This window comes from Saimiri boliviensis, chromosome 16, assembly GCF_048565385.1.
Source record: "Saimiri boliviensis isolate mSaiBol1 chromosome 16, mSaiBol1.pri, whole genome shotgun sequence".
Lineage (NCBI taxonomy): Eukaryota > Metazoa > Chordata > Mammalia > Primates > Cebidae > Saimiri > Saimiri boliviensis.
The window spans coordinates 23,955,092-23,968,383 of record NC_133464.1 but is presented as its reverse complement, the minus strand read 5'-3'; the positions used below and the strand labels follow the sequence as shown (position 1 = coordinate 23,968,383).

The 13,292-nt window shown below is 32.6% G+C and overlaps 1 pseudogene; it reads right to left on the bottom strand.

Moving 5' to 3' along the window:
- The window catches only part of LOC101032206 (Krueppel-like factor 5), an 86,518-nt pseudogene extending 86,238 nt beyond the window's left edge, over nucleotides 1-280 (bottom strand).
- Between the last annotated feature and the right edge of the window lie 13,012 nt (nucleotides 281-13,292).

The window sequence follows — 13,292 nt, the reverse complement described above, 5'->3', positions numbered from 1 at the left end:
GGAGTCGCTTTTCCTTTGGACCCATTATATTAAATATTATTATTTTATTAAATATATTATTTTATTATATTCAAAGTTTACTGGGAAGAGGGCATGGGATGCATGTTCATTTGTACATGGCTAGTTTTCAGCACAGCGCCTGTCATGCACTTGATATGTAATGAATTGCATGATGTGAAAAATGTACAAGATGGGCAGGGTGCGGTGGCTCACGCCTGTAATCCCAACACTTTGGGAGGCCGAGGTGGGCGGATCGCGAGGTCAGGATCCTGGCCAACATGGTGAAACCCTGTCTCTACTAAAATACCAAAAATTAGTCTGACATGGTGGTGAGCACCTGTAGTCACAGCTACTCGGGAGGCTGAGGCAGGGGACTTGCTTGAACCAGGGAGGTGAAGATGGCAGTGAGCCAAGGTCATGCCACTGCAATTCAGTTTGGCAACAGAGTGAGACTCCTTCTCATTAAAAATAATAATAATAATAAGATAATTGGACACCAAGTAACAGTGCTTCTGCATGCCCAGAGAGGGCTTGTCTAGCTTAAATTTTTTTTTTCTTTTCTTTAAGTATGAAAAGATAGGTTTCTCAAAGCAGGCAGCAGTTTTATTTATGTGGCAGAATGTACCAATCTGAGGTATCATATTTAATAAGCATTCTCCAGAAATTTTTGGGGTAATATATATATTTTTTTATCTAAAGAATCATTAGTAATGAGGGTTATAAGTCATAATAATACATGACGGCCTTTCATTTGGTGGGTGGTATCATGGAATAAAGTGGTCTGGTAAGATTTTTATCCGGACATAGATAAGGAGAAAATTTTTTACTCCTCAAAACCTATATACAAGAAAGCACTGTTTATACAAATTCTGCATGATATCATAACCACTTATGAATGAAATTATGCATAACTAACATTAAAATTAACTTAATGGGAAAGATATACAATAGATCAAATCGTGAATGTCATGGATCACATTAACTTTTAAGATGGTACTAATATATTAACTGTGCTATTTCCAAATGTTCAATTTATTTGTTTACTATGTAATTTTTTATTTATTCAGAACTCCATGGTATTTCAGAAAAGCTAGTGCTTCCTTTTTCTAAGTCATATAGTGGGGGTTGCTACATCAAAATTATCAAAGGAATTTTAACCTACCTCCCAAAAACGTTCCTTGTCTTCCTCTTCCTTCTCTCCCTTTTATTTTTCGCTCTTCTTTCTTTTCCTTTTCCTCCTCCTCATTATTATTATCATCATCATCCATTACCCTTAAAGTCATGGTACATCATATCTCTTTTTAAACATCTGTTATTTTGCATGTATTAAAAACCTAAAGATGATTAAATGTTGCTTTAAATCACATTTCACCACTCATTTTATTGCATATTTTAAAACTGTGTTGATCTTAAAATTTAAATATAATTAGATGTGATTCATAAAATTATTTAACACATAATTTTCTAACATATATTAAATTATAATTTTAGATGAGTAAAATGTGGTAACCAGGGAGTGGGACAATGGAGCAGTGAGTGTGTTGGGTACATGTTGATCAAAGGATACAAAATTTCAGTTAGGAGAAATAAATTCAAGAGATTCATTTCACAACATAGTGACTATAGTTCATAATAATATTTTCCCTTCTGAAAAAATACAAAGAAGTTAATTTTTGAATGTTCTCACTGTGCGGTAACACATATGTGAATGAACTAGATTTAGCCATTTTGCTATATATGTATATATTTCAAACAGCCTGTTGCACACCATTTTACTTGTCACATAAATAAAAAGTCACATATTTAATTAAAATTTGAAATATTTATAAATAATTTTATTAAACAATGCACTGCATAGAATTTTTATGGCCAAATAGAATGTTACACATTCTACATGTACACATACTTAAATATAAATACACACACACACACACACACACACACACACATATATATGTGTATATATATATATATATGTATATATATATATATATAAACACACATTTCACAGGCAAAGTCTAAGTTATTTATTTATTTATTTATTTATTTTTGAAACGGAGTTTCGCTCTTGTTACCCAGGCTGGAGTGCAATGGCGCGATCTCGGCTCACCACAACCTCCGCCTCCTGGGTTCAGGCAATTCTCCTGCCTCAGCCTCCTGAGTAGCTGGGATTACAGGCATGTGCCACCATGCCCAGCTAATTTTTTGTATTTTTAGTGGAGACGGGGTTTCACCATGTTGACCAGGATGGTCTCGATCTCCTGACCTCGTGATCCACCCGCCTCGGCCTCCCAAAGTGCTGGGAGTCTAAGTTATTATAAAATAGTTGCTCCTCTAAAATTGCTGGCTGTCTTTAAGTTTCTTGAAGAATTGTATTATGTGAAGCTGCATTCATACACACTGAAATCACTAGTCAGATAATATTAATGGAAGAATTAATGGCACAAAAATGTACTTCCTATCAATACAATATGATTTGGAATATGAAAATTTACGTTTATAAGTTGACATTTAAGAATGATACAATATTTACAATAAACTTAATTTTGAGAACATGTTGACTGTTTTCAGGTTGATATACTTTACTGACAACAAAATATTCTGAAAGGAAGAAATTTACAACAAAAAATACCTTAGTTCCAATTAGGTACAGACAGTGGGTCTCAATCTCCAGTCCAGCATATTCTGGTTTCTTGATGTTAGGCATGGCCAAGTAATTCATTTTGAGCAATGTATTGTGAGCAAATCCTATTTCTTCTCCTGCTATGATGATCAGCAACATTCTAGAAGGGGAAACTGATTCAAGTGAGTCCCTGAGTGCCATTGTAGAATACCTTCTTTTATGTACCAACTTTCATTGGATATGTAGTGTGACCAATACAATTTTTTTTTGTTGTTGTTAAACTGCTTCACTTTCAGTGTTGATTTTAGTGTTATTCTATCAGCAGTTATTTAAGAAGGAAGCCTAGGATGGTATGATGCCTCATATTTTTACTGGGATACCTTTAAGCCACAGTGTAAAGCCACCAGTTTGCAGTAAGTGACTTTTGTGGGGTTTGTTTTATTTATTTATTTAATTGTATTTTACTGTGATTAAATATATGTAACATAAACTTTGCAACCTTATCCACTTAAAGTGATCTTCTATACATTCGTTATGTGCCAACATCGCCACCACTCACTTCTGTAACTGTTTTCATCTTGTAAAAGTGTAAGTCTGCATCCATTAAACAATAAATTCATATTCACCCTGCCCCCAGCACCTAGCAACTATTCTTCTACTTTTGTTTCTATAGATTTGGCTACTTTAAGTAGGTAATATAAATGGAATCATGCAGTCATTGTATTTTTGTGACTGGCTTATTTCACTTAGCATATTGCCTTCAATACTCGTTCATGTTGCAGTGTGTGTCAAAATTCTTTTCCTGGGCGGTGGTGGGCTAGGGGAGGAATAGCAGGGTTGGGGGATTGGGCAGGATAGCATTAGGAGAAATACCTAATGTAGATGATGGGGTGATGGATGCAGCAAACCACCACCATGGCATGTGTATACCTATGTGACAAACCTGCATGATCTGCACGTGTACCCCAGAACTTCAAGTATAATAAATTTTAAAAAATTATTTTCCCTTTTAGCCTGAATAACATTTTATAGTATATATGTACCATATTTTGCTTATCCGTGTATCTGTTATTGGGTACTTGGGCTGCTTCCACATTTTAGCTATTGTAAATAATGTTGCCAAAAACTTGTGTGCACAAGTATCGCTTTAAGATTTGGTTTTTAATTGGGGCAGGGGTACAAAACTGTAAGTGGAACTACCATACTGTTTTCCATAGTATCTGTTCTATTCTGTGTTCCTACCTACAGTGCACAGGAACCCAACTTCTCCGCATCTTCCTCTGTTATTTTCTGTTTTCTTTTCTTTTCTTTTCTTTTTTTTTTAAATAGTTGCCTTCCTAAAGGGTATTTCATTGTAGCTTTGATTTTCATTTATTTAATGATTAGTGATATTGAATATCTTTTTGTGTACTTCTTGGCCATTTTTACATCTTCTTTGGAGAAACATCTACTCAAATCCTTTGCCTACTTTTGAATCTGTTTTGTTGTTGTTGTTGAATTTTAATAGTTCTCAACATATTCTGTTTATCAATCCTTTATTAGATATATGATTTACAAATAGTCGCCCCTTCTTTGAATTGTCTTTTTACTCTGTTGATAACGCCTTTTGATGGACAAATATTTTAAATTTTCACAAAGTCTATTTTGTCAACTTTTTCTTTTGCTGCCTGTGCCTTTGATGTTACTATTGTTTTGTACTGATGTGACACTTTAGAATGAAAATAAAGGAGGTACTCATTCATACATATACATCCAGATTACAAACTCAGGTAGGTACACAGGTACATTGTTTAAATCAAAACATAATAAAATACAGAGAAAATACGACTATGAGTTAATCATAAACTATCAGAAAATCGCTCTCCTTTACAACTCTCTATTAAGTGTTGGGACTATGGATGGAAAAAACAAAGTTGTGGACTAGGTTTTAAAGATTAAGGAATACTGCAGACACTGTTTAATCTTATTAAATGTTTGCTAACCTAGAAAAATGCAGTGATTAATAGATTGTCATTTTTCTGGGGATGATGGAGTAATGCAGTCACATATTAGTAGCCTGCAGGCCAAATCCATTTCACATATTAGTTTGGTTTGGCTTGGATGGTTGTAGCTCAAACAATATTTTTAAACAAAGGAACAAACAAAATATTGTTTCACATTCTACAAATATGCTTACCCACTTTTTCTTCAAAACACAGAAGGTTTTCCTAAGATAACATTTAGGTGGAGAGGGTATAAATGCTGCATTAGAAAAGAGTCTCCACATCTCATGTTTTTATACTCATGACTTTATTTATATTTCTTTTCTTCTGGGCAAGTGTGTATTGTGATCTTTTGCTATGGAGAGTAAACAATTTGAGTGATAATGAGCATGATTCATTTTGAAAATTAACAATCATTTGTTTTGAAAATTAATCAGAATACAATTCATTATCTAATAATGGGGTCACTACCCAGGACCTACACTTGAAACTCTGAATATTATTGGACCTAATCACTTATTTTGAGCCTATACCTTTCTGTCCAACTGATTTAATAATATAAAGGAGGTGGACAGAGATAAGAAGAATGAACATTTATATTAAATGAATGAGAGCCACAAACTAAGAGATTTGTTTCAGAACATCAATCTAGATAATTAAGCCTTTGGTTTGATACATTTTTAATAATTTTACCTAGCCACTGTGGGTATTTAGGTATACTTTTTTGATACCTTTAAGTGTATTCATCAAATAGATTCGTAAGTCTTCAAATGTAATAGTGTTAACAATAAAAGAACTATGGAAATGTAAATTAAAATGTTTATTTCACTTCAGAAATAGACTGAAATTCCTGTGCTCTTGATGCATAGAAATGAAAATGTTAATAGCTATTCTTTGTTAATTGCCTCACTCAGTCAAATATTGGCTGTGTGCTTATTCCATGGAAGACACTGTGCTAGGAACATAAAGTATATCAGGAGATTAAATGCTGCATATATGTTTTGAATACATTGCTGGTTTGCATGCATTCTGTGATGTGAGGAGTTAATAAAAAGTAAATATCGTGCATAAATAATATATTAAAATTTTTAATGTTTTGGAAAACTTGAGGAGGATTAATTGTATCATGATTGCTGAAATGAGTGGATAGGATTAACAATCCGAATGCAATTAAATATTATCGAAGAATGGGGTTACTAAGACCCAGGACCTATGCTTGATACTCCAAATATGATTGGAACTAATAACTTATTTTGAGCCTATACCTTTGACAGTATAGGCTGTCATTTCACTTTAAATATAATGGAAATGGTATATTTTATTAATAAAACTTAAGCAAATATTAAAGAAAATTAGACAAGTGAATATCTAGAGGAACATCCCTGACAAAGGGAACAGTCAAAGCAAGAGGGGATAAGAAAGGACTACCCTTCAGTAATACTGAGACCTCTGAAAGACCACATGGAGTATACTCAGGGTTTTATCTCTCAAAGAACAAGAGCTGCAGTAATTTACTCACCAATTCCTTTCTATCATTGAGTGAGGACACTACTGGGATCATTAACTAAGTAGCATTTCTGACCTGGCCTGTACTTAGGCTGAACTTGTCCTGCCGATGAAATTCACAGGGAATCACAGGTTCTGAAAGTAGAAACTCTTCAGTGTATACAAGCAAAACTGAGTATCATTGGGTACCAACAGGAACTGCTACAGAAAGGAAGAGAGATAGGGTCAAGTGCTCAAAGATCAGTATAATTTATTTGTATCATTTGTTTAATAGCTTTCATATCCATCTCTTGAATATCCATGTATCTGTATATATCTCTATATAACTATATCTATCTGTAGTTTAAATTGAGTAAAAAAGATAAATTAGATAAATTAATATACTTGAAGCCTAGAGGAGAATATTTTTACAGTGCTAGTATCTACCACCCTTTAATTATTAAATGTCAATGTTGGCATTTACCAAGATTGCTACAAAGCATACCAAACAGTATATAGTGGAATGACTACTGTGTAACATATTTTACTTTGAGTAAAACTTTGAGTAGACTTGTAAACAATTGACTACCAGCCACTGTGTAACCAGAACCTTTGCTTCATTATAACAGCAAAATTTTTTTCAGCATGTGCCAAAGACATGGCTCTTACCATTTTAAAACTTGCTTTGATTTTTAAAAATATTTTCTGAAATAGTAATACTTAATTTATGTTTAAGTTTAATTGAATTGAAACAACAGCCTCATCTCCCATAGATAAATATAGCTTCTAATGAACAGAAGAAGATGGACATATTTTTATTACCATTTCTCTTTGGGATTTATGATGAAATTAAGTGATGTCTGTTTTCATCAACAAATTTACTTTAAAAAGTGAAACATTGTCCATGACAAAGAAATTAGGGTATTAGTATTTTATTTCTATTATATATGTTTAATAGAACATATGTATGTTCTTCTTTTCATTTTTATTGTAATGTTTTTATTTGTTTTACATGTGAAGAATATTTCTTTGAAATTGATTATTAACAAAGAATCAATATATTGAGGTTTTTATACACCTATTGAAATAAAAATGATTATATCCTTACAGCTTTTAATTGTGTTAGAAATAACAGATCAATTCTATTCACAATACTACAATAAACAATAATTAAATTTAATTTATAAACTTTGTCTTATGTATTTTTAGATAAGACGATGTGTATATTTATAAAGATGGGAATCTATTTTTAAGCATTAAGCCAATATCTATACTGTGAGAAAATATTTATAACAAGCTCTCACTCTGCCATTTAGAATTTAGTCCAATAATCAACAAAACCACAACTCTGTCCCTTGTATTTCCCTAATTACTCTGACAAAAAAACATAATGTTTTTCCCTGAAAATGTCAATTTCCCTGCAAATGTCTTAGGCATTGTTTTCTAAGGCTTTTGTAATCCATTGCCATAAACCAGGTGTATTAAAACAGCAGAAATTTATTCTCAAAGACTGGAGATGAGAAGCCCAAAATCAAGGTGTCAGCAGGTGTTTCCCTTTGTAAGCTCTACAGAAGACTTCTTGCTTATTATCTCTTCCAGCTTCTGATAGTTGGCAGTAACTGTGTCATTCCTTGAATTCTCTCTATCATTCTATTCTCTGCTCCTGTCATCTCATGGCTTTCTCTGTGTGTGTCTATATGTCTGTGTTTCTTCTATTATAAAGTATCTTTGATTATATTTGATCAGGACCCATCCTAATGACCTTGTCTTAATATGATTATATCTGCAAAGAACCTATTTCCAAATAAATTCACTTTCTCAGCTACTTGGGGTTAGGTTTCACATATTATTTAGAGAAACACAACTCAACCCACAACTGGCACTGACCATTTTTATAAGTTTAATTTAATGAAGACTTATGTAGGATAGTGTATGAGTTTCCTGCCACAGCTCTAGTAACACTGGATTGAAAAATGCTCTTTTTCTGAGAGTTACCTGCAGAATATTTTGCCTCCAACTTGCCTAAAACCATCAGGCCTGAATCTTATGTCCTCTTATGGCAGCCAATAGCTTCTCATTTTTAAATGATTTTTTTTTTAACTAACTTCAGTATCTCCAAATCTAATTTGATCTTGAATCATGGTCAATTTTATATAGATGTAGAAGTTCCTTCCAGTAGTCTAGATTCTCAGCTCTTGGAATTTGTCTTCCCCTGTAATGTTGTCCGCCATCCTATTGTGACTAATTATTCCCTTGGTCATAACCAAACCCTTTATCTTTATCAATGGCAACACATTGTCTATAATTAGAAAGCATACATTCTACTTGATGCTCATTGGTCTTTGTACTTTGAATGTATTCTCACCAGTTTCCTCACACCAAAATCTTTTGACTAATGAATATTTAAGCTTCATTAATTATATCACCTTTGCCTTATTCCTTTCTCTAGCCTCATGTACTACAGGCTAAAGGTGAAATTCCATAGTCAGTCATTTTTACCAGTTGCTTTCATGTACCTCAACTCCATTTCTCTGTTTATTTTGTAGTACTCATGTAAGAACAGCAGAATTTTGATTACATACAAATTTCTTTCTAATAAACATCCAAATCTCTGCGACAGAACCTGGCTGAAAAGTACTTAATAGCCATGCTAGTTGTTCACTATAATTTATAGCTACAAAAGTTAAAGTTTATACTGAATGCAATCTGGCATTTCAAGTATTTCCTTACAACTGCCCAAAAATTTTAATTTGTTTCATCAGTCTTCACTCCACGTCTCTCCTGGGTGTTTATTTCATACCTCTACATTCTTCTCAACCTCTTAGCTTTACCTCCCACTACATCTTATGTAACTGATGTAGTCTCCCATTTCACTATGAAAATCATAGCACTCAGAAGATGACTTGGTCAAAATCTCATTATCCCATTTGTCCAAGTACTAGCATGCACAAACATGTAATGTGAGTTCTTATCAAAATAAGAAAACAGACATTTGTAGTATTTTGAGTTTTGATCATTTATTTGTTTTAGATTGGCAAGTTCTATGTCACATTTTGTCTGGCTTTAGAACGAAAATAATTTTGAGAGAAGACTGACAAACTCTGTGTGTGTGTGTGTCTGTGTGTGTGTGTGTGTGTGTGTGTGTGTGTGATTTTTCTCTGAAGGGGTGTTCTAGTTTCTAGCAGGTTCAAATATTTAACCCACAAAGGTGTCATAGGAGGTAATAGAATTGTTTGTATGTTTTATTGTATAAAAGCTACCGTATTCAAAGAAAATTAATCAAAGGTTTATTTGTCTGTGAATGCATGAATATTTGAAATTTGTAATAGGATTTATAACTCAAAATATTTTGTTCCATTCAATTCTCTCTTCTTTCAGCATGCTTGTGTTTCGTTACTAACATTTGTAAATTTTGGTTCACTAATTCAGAATACTTTCTAGTTTAATAAGAACTACTGTTTAAAGTATTACATAGTAGATAACCAATAGATTGAAATGGAAGGAAACATATGTTATTATAAAATATTCTTTTATAAAGATTACATTAACCCATAAAATGTAAACATTTAAAGATATACCTTATTAGACTGAAATTCTGTAAGAGAGAAATCATATTTAAATGTTTAAACTTTTTAAACTTCAACTTCCAAACTTTCTAAACTTTCTAAACTTTAACATCAAAATATATGGATGCATTGCTATTCAGTTAATGGCTTTTTCAATGTATTAGTCATGAAAAAAGCAAATGCAGCCATTGTTTATTTAAAATTTAAACTGAACTGTAAATTATTTCCACATGGTTTCTCATATATTCTTTATGTGTGTGAGATTGATACTATGAGATTTTTGTGATAATGCTATTGTTGTTCATCAGGATATCCTTGCAGATAGTTTGTTATTGGTTTTTCAGATCAAACATGTGGTTAATGGGAATAATGGAAAATACAGCTGTTTTCTCTGTTAGGCACTTGGAAGTGTGTTATTCAGAACTAACTCTTAATGTCAACTTGCTGTATTCTAGCATTACACATGATTAATGAGTAGTGTAATTCCCACGTGCATTGTCACATTACAGAGCCCTATCAATCCAAAATTTTACTGTTAATGACAATGAGCTCTGTGTGTAATAGCTGACACATTAGCACAGAAATACTTCTTTTTTGTTACAAATGTATTGTTGAAGCTGTTTAATACTTGTTTGCTTACCCATAATGTTGCAAAAATGCATCTATAATTACTGTCATGGGGCTGAGCCTATACCATCTGGTGTGGAATAAAAATGTTTATATCCCAGCTTACTAGAGCAGAATGTATATTCTGAATCATTATTGTAAAGACACTCATTTTATCTAATAACTTCTTCACTATATGAGCACAGACTAATGAGCATAAACACAGTTGAGGCTAGAAAAATTCCAGAAAATATTATGTTTGGTAAAATAGTATTCACTCTCTCACCCAGAAAATGGTAAACATAGCTATGCATCTATATGTTATCTTCAGAATCTTTATTGACTGTACTGAATGTCCAAAATATATATACATCATTGTGAATATCAGAATGCCCTAAAATAAAATAAGAGATGATTTAGATAATATTTATTAACCCAAGTTTTGCTTTTAGCTTATGTTTATGAGTTTCAATAATTATGTTATACCCTCATCTTCATAAAAATTTTTCAAAATCTTACAGCCAGCAGAACTTTATATTAGGGTTAAGAAGGAGTCATATTTTAAAAAGAAAGCAGAATAGAATAGGATGTCTGATACGGTTTGGCTGTGTTCTCACTCAAATCTCATCTTAAATTGTAGTTCCTATAATTCCCAAGTGTTGTGGGAGGAACTTGGGTGGGAGGTAATTGAATCATGGGGCCATATCTTTTTCATGCTGCTGTTGTGATAGTGAATAAGTCTCATGATCTGATATTTTTATAAAGGGGAATGCCTCTCCCCAAGCTCTCTTCCCTACTGCCATGCAAGACATCATTTTGCTCCTCATTTTCCTTCAGCCATGATTGTGAGGTCTCCTTAGCCATGTGGAACTGTGAGTCAATTAAACTCTTTCCTTTATAAGTTACTCAGTCTTGGGTATGTCTTTATTAACAGTGTGAGAAAAAGACTAATAGAACATCCAAAATTTTAACAAGGCAAATCCAGATAGCTATCTGACACAAAAGAGATATAAACAAGTAGAAAAACAGCTTATTTTCTTGAATATAAAGTCTTAAGAAATAGTAGTTCTCCCTTAAGTAATCTGTAATTGTGTGTTAGCTGTTTAAAATGCTAACAGTTGTTTTTTGGGATCTAAAGAAGTTTGTTATAAAACTTATTTGGATAAACAAACACAAAAGAGTGAAGAGAAACATACTGGGAAAGCAGAGTGAGGAGGGGAGTAAGTGCGTTCAGATATTAAAACATATTTTAAAACCTATATAACTAAAGAGGTATGGCATTGGTGATGAATAAACATAATCAGCAAAACAGAATACCAAATTCAGGAAATTTCCCAATTTTGTGTATTTCCACTGCCACAAAGTTTACACTTCAAATCAATAAGGTATTGATGTTCACATACAGACAAAAGTTACAAATTAAACTCATTTCTATGCAAGGCTAATTTTCAAACGAATCAGAGTTGAATGTAAAAAAAAAGAAGGCAACCATAAAAACCGTGGGATAAATTGCAAATTTTTTTCCTTTATAATCTGGAATGAGTAACAATTTTATATTGCTGAATATTAAAGAACCTCAAATTGTAGTAATATTACATATCATTTACCATTTGTTGCAACCTTCTCAGCTCAAGGAATTATCTAAATATAAAATGTAAATATATAGAAAGGCATATGCACAAAACTCTTCATTACGGGAATATTTTTCATAGAAGAGGATGGAACTAATTTAAAAATTTATCTTAAAGGGTGTTGGCTGAATACACCTATAGACAATACGTTCTGCAGCCATAGGAAGAATGAGCAATATTTTTATACTCTTCTATGGAGTGATTATAGGAATTTGAATTTTGAAAAGATAAATGAATATATTTAATATATTAATGGCAGTCATGCAATTGAATATTGAGCACTAATTACTTGAAATGTATTAAGAAGTATTATTACTAAATATTTTAAGGTTGATAGTGATATTCTGATTATTTTTAATAGTCCTTAAGTTTAGAGATAAATATTGTATTATTCATCATTTAAAACGTATATCTAGGATTTCCTTTAACATAAAAAATGAAGGATTGTGAACAAAGATAGCAATGATTGGGCATGACTAATGATTTTTGAACTGGGGAGTCTATAAATGGTGCTACATTACACTATTGTGAAGCAAATAGTGACAGAGACTGAAATCCAAGTAAAGGGATTTATTGGTGGTCTTAGAATGGCAACTGAGGAAACAGATTCCAGAGGCATCTGAAATTGTGTCCTGACCAGTTATTTTTGAGTCAGATATTTAAAGGAAATAAATTAGTACTCAGTAGCTCATTCAAAACCTACTATCTTGATTGGTGGTAAAATGTTATCATAACCATTCATCTGCTTCTAGAAGAAAGTCCTTGAATCAGGGGTTTAGAAAAATTTAGTTCTCAGCATAAAGTCTTTTTTATCAGTGTCAGCAATTTTTGTCTGCAGCATCAAGTGCATTCTGAGGTCAGGCAGTTGTAAGATGGCATACAGAAACAAAGTGGTGTTGCTCTGATCAAGTCTGGTTGCCTTCCTTCCAAACTATTCTCTATAATTTTCTAGGTATGTAAATTTTTTACATAATAAAATATTAAAACAGATAAACAAAAAATAGGCAATCATATTTACTTATAAATACCACTGGGAAGAAAAATTATGAATATCACCTTATACCAAACTTAACCAACCAGTATTTTAAATGAAAGCACTGAAATAGATTTACGAGAATTCTTAAATTAGGAATTTTCTTTATATCTTAAAACAGGAAGAAGTCTTGGAAAGACTTCTTGGAAGACAGGAAAGTATGTTTTCTGTGTTCTTGATTGCTCATAGAAGCTACACGCTTGTAATACCAGCTACTAGGGATGCTGAGGCAGCAGAATCACTTGAACCTGGGAGGCAGAGATTGCAGTGAGCCGAGATCGCGCCACTGTACTCCGGGCCTGGGTGACAGAGACTCCGTCTCAAAAAAAGAAAGAAAGAAAAGCAGGAACAACAAAATATTGATAT